The 8290-nt window shown below is 39.8% G+C and overlaps 1 protein-coding gene across 3 annotated transcripts in view; it reads right to left on the minus strand.

The window, feature by feature from the left end:
* Positions 1–6900, minus strand: part of RLIM (ring finger protein, LIM domain interacting) — a 44191-nt gene extending 37291 nt beyond the window's left edge. Inside the window, exon 1 of one of the 3 annotated variants that reach the window (XM_030209304.1) lies at positions 6763–6900. The gene's annotated coding sequence lies outside the window, so the exon portion shown is untranslated. Of the gene's footprint in view, positions 1–6726 lie in introns of all 3 variants that reach the window. The other 2 variants (XM_030209303.1, XM_030209305.1) reach the window with 2 other exon arrangements.
* Positions 6901–8290: the final 1390 nt, after the last annotated feature.

The following is an 8290-nucleotide window of genomic DNA, read 5'->3' on the forward strand; positions in this document are numbered from 1 at the left end:
TTGCTGCAACTTCATCTTTAAAAGAGCAACTAGAGTACCTTGGTCGGACAATTTTTTTGTAGGATTTCTCTCTATCCTGGAAAGAAAAAGGAAAAAAATTGATTGCCACCTATCATTCTGTCAATATAGGGATAGGATTGATCCTGCCCTTTTTTGGAAAGAGGATGATCAATATCTATCCTTTGATAGCAACATCGAAACTTTTTGGATGACTGGAAACAGATTGGTAAGGATATCTTGGTCAAGATTATCTCCTCGCAAAACTAAAGCCAGGATCCAGAGAAAAGCTGACAGATGGTTTGACCTAGAGTTATTAACTTTAATATGAGTTTGTAGACGGTTGGAGAGAATCTGGAGGTGCCATCCCTCTATAGAAAAAACTAATTGGCGTAAGAAAATTAATATCTATAAATGACTGCTGGCTAGTAAGAGACGAGAATCTAAACCTGTGGGGTATGAACTCCGCTGTCAGATCAATTAACCAATCTGGATAATTTTATTAAAACAGCAAAGTTCTTTTTTTTTTAAATTATTTATAAGTATTAATTTTTTACAAGAACTCTTGACATGCAAAAATGGAAGAAATTATACGCCTTTTCCCAATACAAATTCATATAAGGTAACAAAGTTCTCTCTCGTCCATTTCAAGTCCACAATATAAAGGGGGGAGACAAGGTAAAATTCCATGAAACATTTTCTATAAGTATGTAACTTAGAAATAGAAGACCAATATAATATGCCTAGTCCATTTAATTTTCACGGAGTAGATGTAGATAAAGCCACAGATTGTTGACTAGGTACGGCAGCTGACTTAGAATCTAGAAAATTACCCAACTGAATTGCTTCATAGAAAATATATTTAACAATTAACTTTTACCACACATTTACAAGGAAAATTTAACCAAAATAATCCTCCTAACTGTAGGACCCTTGGATGGAGCTTTAGAAAAGCTTGACGTCTCTTTTGTGTTGCTCTAGCAATATCCGGAAATATTCTAATTTTATTGTTCATAAAGAGTTCATCACGATGACAGAAAAATTGTTTGAGCACCCGATCCCGGTCAGGTTCTAATACAAAAGAGACAATCAACGTTGCTGGTATCGTCTTTTCTTCTTCTTGAAGTATTTGTGTTAAGTTCAATATATCAAACGAAGCTTCAGGTCTTTGTTCCCGTTGGCCCACTCTATCTTTTTGTTTCTCTATCTTATATGGTGGTAGATAATACATTTTTGAAACAGGTGGATAAGCTCGTTCAGGTATTTTTAAAATATCTGACAAGTATTTCTTAAATATTATTAGTGGAGCCATTAATGAGGTTTTTGGAAAATTAATCAACCTGAGAGTTTTTGTAGAACAGCAGATTCCAATACACCATCTACTTCTGATTTGGCTCTGTATTTTAGAGGTAAAAATCAGAAAACTTTCACTGATTGATGTTTCACCTGTCTATAGGGATATTCAACACATTGACTTCCCAGTTGACAGACGCTGGCATCAGTTTGATAGGATAAGTTTATTGGATACTAAACATCTGTTTCTGTCTATGGGGATATTGAACACATTGACTTCCCAGTAGACAGACGCTGGCATCAGTTTGATAGGATAAGTTTATTGGATACTAAACATCTGTTTCTAAAATATGCAAAAACATTTTGCAGCTTAGATGTATGTACACCTTATTTGGCTAAAGTTGCTTCACCTAAATATTTTCCATACACCTAAATATTTGCAATTTTTAACAGATTGGTGACTTCTATTTGGACGCAGGCATTTTCCCTATCTCCGGGGGGAGTGAGGAGGGCAATACTGTTCTCACCCCCAATTCCCAAAAAATTTAAAGATAATTACTTACTTCTGACAGACTTACCCTGTTGCCTCTATTCCCCTCTTTACAAAAGGTGATGGAGAGATTTGTTACAGAACAATTGGAGATTATCTAACCCAACATTATCTTTATTTTACGCAATCATGATCTACAAATCATAGCACCAAAACTGTAGTAGGCTCTTTGGTGGCATATGGGAAACAACTATTGTGTAAAGGTCAATGTGCGACAGTACTACAGTTCGATCTTTCCAGTGATCTGACCTGGTTGATAAGCATATTCCATCAATTTGGTATTCATGGTCAGGTACTGAATTAGTACCAGGGCTTCTTTGTTAATCATTTTTTATGAAGTAAAAAAGGATGGAATTTTGTCTGCAACACGAAAGGCATACTATGGAGTCCTACAGGGCTCTCACCTTTCGCTTCTACTTTTCAATTTGCTTATGCAATCCCTTGCTCCGTTTACTAAGCCGTGTTAACGGCTACCACTCAGCAATGCCGACACAGATCATTCAAAGTGAATGGACTGTTTTGGCATTAGAGAACAGCAGCTGCTAAAGCGGCTTAGTAAACAGGGGGGTTGGTATGGTGTTAGACCAATTTAGCCTAACACATTTTATTTATGCAGATATCATCACTGTTATTTTACCTTTGTCTTTACCTTGGCCAGAAACTTTGCAGCATATTTCAGAGTGTATGAGATTATGGATTCTGGTTTATCAGCTCAAACTTAAAGAAAAAAACTAAGTTTTCATGTTTGGGATCCAGAAATGATCCCAGGTTTATTTAACAGCTCAACACTGATGGCAACATCTTTTAATTGGATTTATATTTAAAAAATCTTAGGAGTAGAAGTGGACAATCTTAACAATGCAAATTATGTACACTGGATAGCGAAGAAATCTTTTCATATCCTTAGAAGCTAAGGACTATAAAAAATATTTCTCAGCCAATACATTTAGGGTTCTTGTTCAATTGTTTTTATTGTCATGGCTTGATTAATGTAACTTTACTTTGACAGGCTGTCCCAAAGCTTTGATCAACCAGCTGCAAATCATTCAAAATACAGCAGTTTGGTTGATTTTTGGCTTACATAAGTAGGAATAGGTTAAAGGTTTTTATTCTAAGCTGCAGTTGTTGCCCATTATAACAAGGATTAAATTTAAATTGCAGGCAACACAGCAATACCAATGATCGTACTGGACAATATATAATCTCCACAACCCTCATGATGTCTGATATACATCTTCCTCATTCGACCACAACATAACCTTGTATTTGTTTCTCAACCGGACTTGGCAAACGCCTTTACTGTAAGCCACATTGAGCCTGCAAATAGGTGGGAAAATGTGGGGTACAAATGTAACAAATAAATAAATAGTGCCTTATAGCGTTTAAAATTTTGGCAGGAGAGGCTCCTTTATATATGAAGAACTTAACACTATTACACGGTGTTAATTCAAGATACAACATTTGAAATCAGTTTTTATTGTGTTTCCCAGTAGTGACAATTAAAATCAGTCAAAAATCTTTATCAATACCATAACAGATGGTTGATATCTGGAGCTCACTACCTTTTTTTTCTAAGATCTCGTAGATGCTATTTGTGTTTTAGGAAAAATCTGAAAGCATTCTGTTTTCATACATTTGAATTCTGATCCAAACTAATTGTTATCTTTATTGTTTTTTCCATAATTTCTTAGGGTACAATATTCTGGCTATGTTTGTTATTAACGATTGCCATAGATTTGATTTCAGAACATATTGGTCTGGTTTTCTCTTAATGGACTCTGCCTTGAACAGTAGTGGCAAAATAGAAACCATGGTTTAACATAACGTATCCCTGAAAAAGTAGAAGGGAGTCACACTGAAGAACTGTATACATCTGGCTTTTAGACAGTGTCAGATTGGGAAGTATTAGATGAATATCATGTCTCAATCATTAACTGATAGCTGCCTGCTGATTATTTTAAGAAATTACCAAAACTGTTTTGAGAAAACTATGTAGGTGATACTTACTGTGTTAGAGAAAATCCTATTAAAATGTGTGTACTGAAATAGGGAGAAAAATAAGGCTTAGTATATGTTACAGACTGACCCCTCTTTCTCCTCAGAATTCTCCATTTTTCTTGCATAACTCTTCCACATCATCCTAACAAATAGGGAACACTATTTGCTGCCTATTCTCCTATATTCTTATATCTAAGAATACTGCATGACTAACCTCTCTGGATATAAAGAAAAAAAAACCAAAAAGACAGAATTCCTTAAACATAGGTTCCTGTTTACTAAGGTGTGCTAACATTTTTAGTGTGCGATAAAAGTTAGCATGCAGAGCTAGAGACACCCATAGGAATATAGGGGTGTCTCTAGCATTATTAGCGTGTGCTAAAAATGCTAGTGCAGCTTAATAAACAGAAGCCTATAGTTCTATAGAAGGCCTAGTTTTCGGGATTTCGGGGTCCAGCTCAATCAGTATGACCACAGTAGTTCCAAGAGCCATCTTTAGACACTTGGTGCCCTGTTTACTAAACCGCGCTGTAGGCGCGCTGTTGTTTCTAGCGCGTGCTAAAAATTAGCATACACTAATGCTAGAGACACCCATAGGAATATATGGATGTCTCTAGCATAACGATAGCTCACCTTAGTAAACAAGGGCCCTTGATTTAACAAAACTCAACAACCATCTCCACAAACATTTAAGTCTAGCCTGCGCCTCTTTCAACTTTACGTATTTTATTAAACAAAAGTTTGCATTAGAATTCAGAGTATAAGTGTTCTTTGATAATACAGGCTTTGCATTTTGAGTTTTCACAACCCTAAAACAAGATTAAAAAATAATAATAATAATAATAATAATGATTCAAGAAAACAAAGTTATGACAGCATATGAAGTCAGAATAGATGAGAACACTGGACTTTACTACTGATGCAGTGCCATACACCCCAGCTAAATTACTGGCTTTCCTATAGCTTCTTTATAAATAAGAATCTTCTCTGTTTATCCCATTAATTCAACAAGTCTAGTGTCCAAACAGTGAAATTGAAACATGTATCCTACTTACATTTCTAAGTCAACCAAAAAGAAAATTGGATCTAAACTGGGGGGAGGGGGGCTGTACATGGATCTGATATACCATATTTCTGTGTTCAGATGAGTCACTTCTCTTCACCAGCACAACTTACTTGGATGACAAACTTAGTCCCAAAACAGTGACAATACAAATAAATGGTTCAAACTATAGAAAAAAAAGCATCAAAACATTTATACACATTTACAAGAGAGGGGGAGTACCTTCTACCTTACCTTAAGCAGCCACCAAACCAGTGACTTCCGGGATGCTTTTAGCTCCAAACACATCCTTTTTAGACCTCATGAAATTAGTATGTCTCTTTGTTGAGACTGTTACTATGGAATCATCACCCAACTTGATCACCTAAAGCCTACAGAAGTGATTCTGTGCAAATTATAAATTGGTTCACCTAATCAGCAAAAACATAGCATGCCTGCAACACTATATGGACTTTATTAGTTTTGCTTAGACTCAAAAGTGTCCTTGGGTTTATCAATGGACCCACCTTAGCATTTTCAATGTGAAAAATGCAGAAAACTTCTGTGAAATCTCTCTCATATATCCCCTTTATTTTCTGGGGAATAGACATTTAGTTACATTATATCGGAGCAGTTGCGTTTCCAATAACTTTCAAATGGAAAACCATAAGTTCTGAATCTTTCTTGTAATCTTCACTCAATATGGAAAAATGTACATGGTAGGTCTTATGTAGGGCTAAACAATAAACTCGTCAGCCTCATTTATGGACACAAAGACCTGTTACACAGTTTCCAAAATTCCCTGAACATGCTGTAAAGATTTACAGCATGTTCAGCGAATTTTGGAAAATCTTTGTCAGAAAACATTAAAAGAAAAGAAAAGAGAAAGAAAGAAAGCTACTATGCTTTCTTCAGATGATAAAGAATCCTGTTTGTCAACTATTTAATACTAAAGTGCAGACATCACAAATCAAGCCAAGTCAATCTATTTGCTCAGATAAAAGTTCTTAATTTCTCTCAAATTACATGGGCCAAAGTAATTTAGATTCCAGCCTCGTGGCATGTAGTTTGTGATTTTCCAGCATTAGCCCTCTGTGTGGATTAATTCCACACTAAAAGTTCATTTGAATTATGCACGGAAAAATAAAAAACAGTTAAAAATAGGCATTGATAGGTGGCCGTACCTTAAGAGTGACACAGATAGTAAGTAGCGCAAAGTAAGGAGTATCTGAAGTCTCTTGTGTTTTTTTTTTTGTCCCGGTTGGACGATCTATCTGGGACATTTGCTTTTTCAGCAATAACTGACTTTCTAATTATTTGAGTAAATTAGCACCTATAACCACACACTAAATATTAACCGTTCAAAAAACGGTCCTTGATGCGAACAGTTTCATGACCTGGAAAAAAACAAAATCGGCCCAGGTCCCTTAAAATGACACCTTCTTCCTGTAGAGACGCCGGTTTAGCCAGGAACTCAATTAAAATACCATCGTCACCCAACTCCCAGCCTGGGGGAGCAGCGCATGCCGACAGGCCGGACCGCTTCTCTCTCGGATGAAAGCTTTGCAATGACAGGGCGGGCTAAAGTAAAATGGAAGCCGCCCTGTAGCAGACACACAGTCGGCTCTCTCCCTCCCTTCCCCACCCCTCCCCTCCTACAATCCGCGGGGAAGAGACACCCGCTCTTTACCACCGCCGCCGCCGACCCTGGCCTTCACCTCCCCTCCCGGCTACCCAGTACTGCAAAAGCCGCCGCCGGGCCATTTTGAGTTTATGCGACCGCCAGGCACTATTTAGCCCTCTCTAGTTTCCCAAGCGGAGGGGGTACAGTCGCCACGCCGCTCACCGTGGGCCGCCGCTCAGTCTCTCCGCACTCACCAGCCTCTTTCTCCGTAATTTTTTTTACAGCTTTTCCACTTTGCTTCTCGTTCCAAAGACGTTTTTTTTCTCAGTCAGCCATTTTCTCCATTGTTACGAAGGAAGTATCCGGAAGCGGAGTGTCCCCGAACGGGAAGTGACGCCAAAGCGCCGTTGGAAGAACGTGCGCGGAAAAGACGGAATCCCTGCTGCTGCTGCTGCTGGTGGAGTCCCTGAGTCACGCGACCACGGACTAGATTGGCGGGACGTGCGCACGTCACCTGATCCCCTGACAGGACACAGGCCGCCTGCTTCAGCCGCCATCTTGTGCGTGGAAGACCGTAGAAAGGTGGGACGACGGTTAGTTGACAGCTTCAAATGCTGGCGCTGCTCTCAACCTGTAAAATCACCTTTTTCACTGCTGCTTTTTAGGTCCTGGCTACTACTCAATTGCCCTCCCCTTGTACCTTCCTTCTACTACTACACTTATCATTTCTATAGCGCTACTAGACGTACGCGGCGCTGTACACTTCAAGATGAAGAGACAGTCCCTGCTCGACAGAGTCTACAGTCTAATTTGGATAAACAAGAGATAAGGGAATATTAAAGTGAGGATGATAAAATAATTGTTCTGAACAAGTGAATAAGGGTTAGGAGTTAAAAGCAGCATCAAAAAGGTGGGCTTTTAGCTTAGATTTGAAGATGGATCCGTCTATTCCACCCACTGCCACTCAGAGTTGCAGTCATTTACCGCCCCCCTGATAAATCCCTCCCATCCGTCCTTACCGACTTCGATGCCTGGCTCTCCGTCTTTCTTGAGCCCTCATCCCCATCCCTCATTCTCGGTGACTTCAACATCCACACTGATAACCCTTCCGATTCGTATGTTTCTCAGTTCCTCACTCTTACCTCCTCCTTCAACCTCCAACTGAGCCCCACCACCCCTACTCACAAATCTGGCCACTGTCTTGATCTCGTCCTCTCTTCTACTTGCTCACCCTCCACTTTCTGCGTTTCACCTCTTCCTCTCTCCGACCACCACCTTATCACATTCACACTTCAGCACACTCCCCCTCAATCTCGCCCAACACTAACTACTATGTCCAGAAATCTCCAGGCTGTTGACCCCTCCACCTTATCCTCTACTATCTCTGTTCTCCTCCCTTCATCTTGTCCTCCAAATCTGTTGACAAAGCTGTCTCCACTTACAATGCCACTCTCTCCTCTGCTCTAGACACCCTTGCACCGTCCACCTCCCGGCCCACAAGGCGTACCAATCCCCAGCCCTGGCTGACCCCTTGCACCCGATACCTTCGCTCCTGCGCCCGTTCAGCTGAACGCCTCTGGAGGAAATCTCGCACCCTTACTGACTTCATTCACTTCAAATTCATGCTATCCTCCTTCCAATCCTCCCTATTCCTCACTAAGCAGGACTATTACATCCAATTGACTAATTCCCTCAGCTCTAACCCTCGTCGTCTCTTCGCCACCCTCAACTCCCTCCTCAAAGTGTCCTCTGCTCCCACCCCCCCCCTTCACTCTCTCCTCAATCT

This window comes from Microcaecilia unicolor, chromosome 7, assembly GCF_901765095.1.
Source record: "Microcaecilia unicolor chromosome 7, aMicUni1.1, whole genome shotgun sequence".
Lineage (NCBI taxonomy): Eukaryota > Metazoa > Chordata > Amphibia > Gymnophiona > Siphonopidae > Microcaecilia > Microcaecilia unicolor.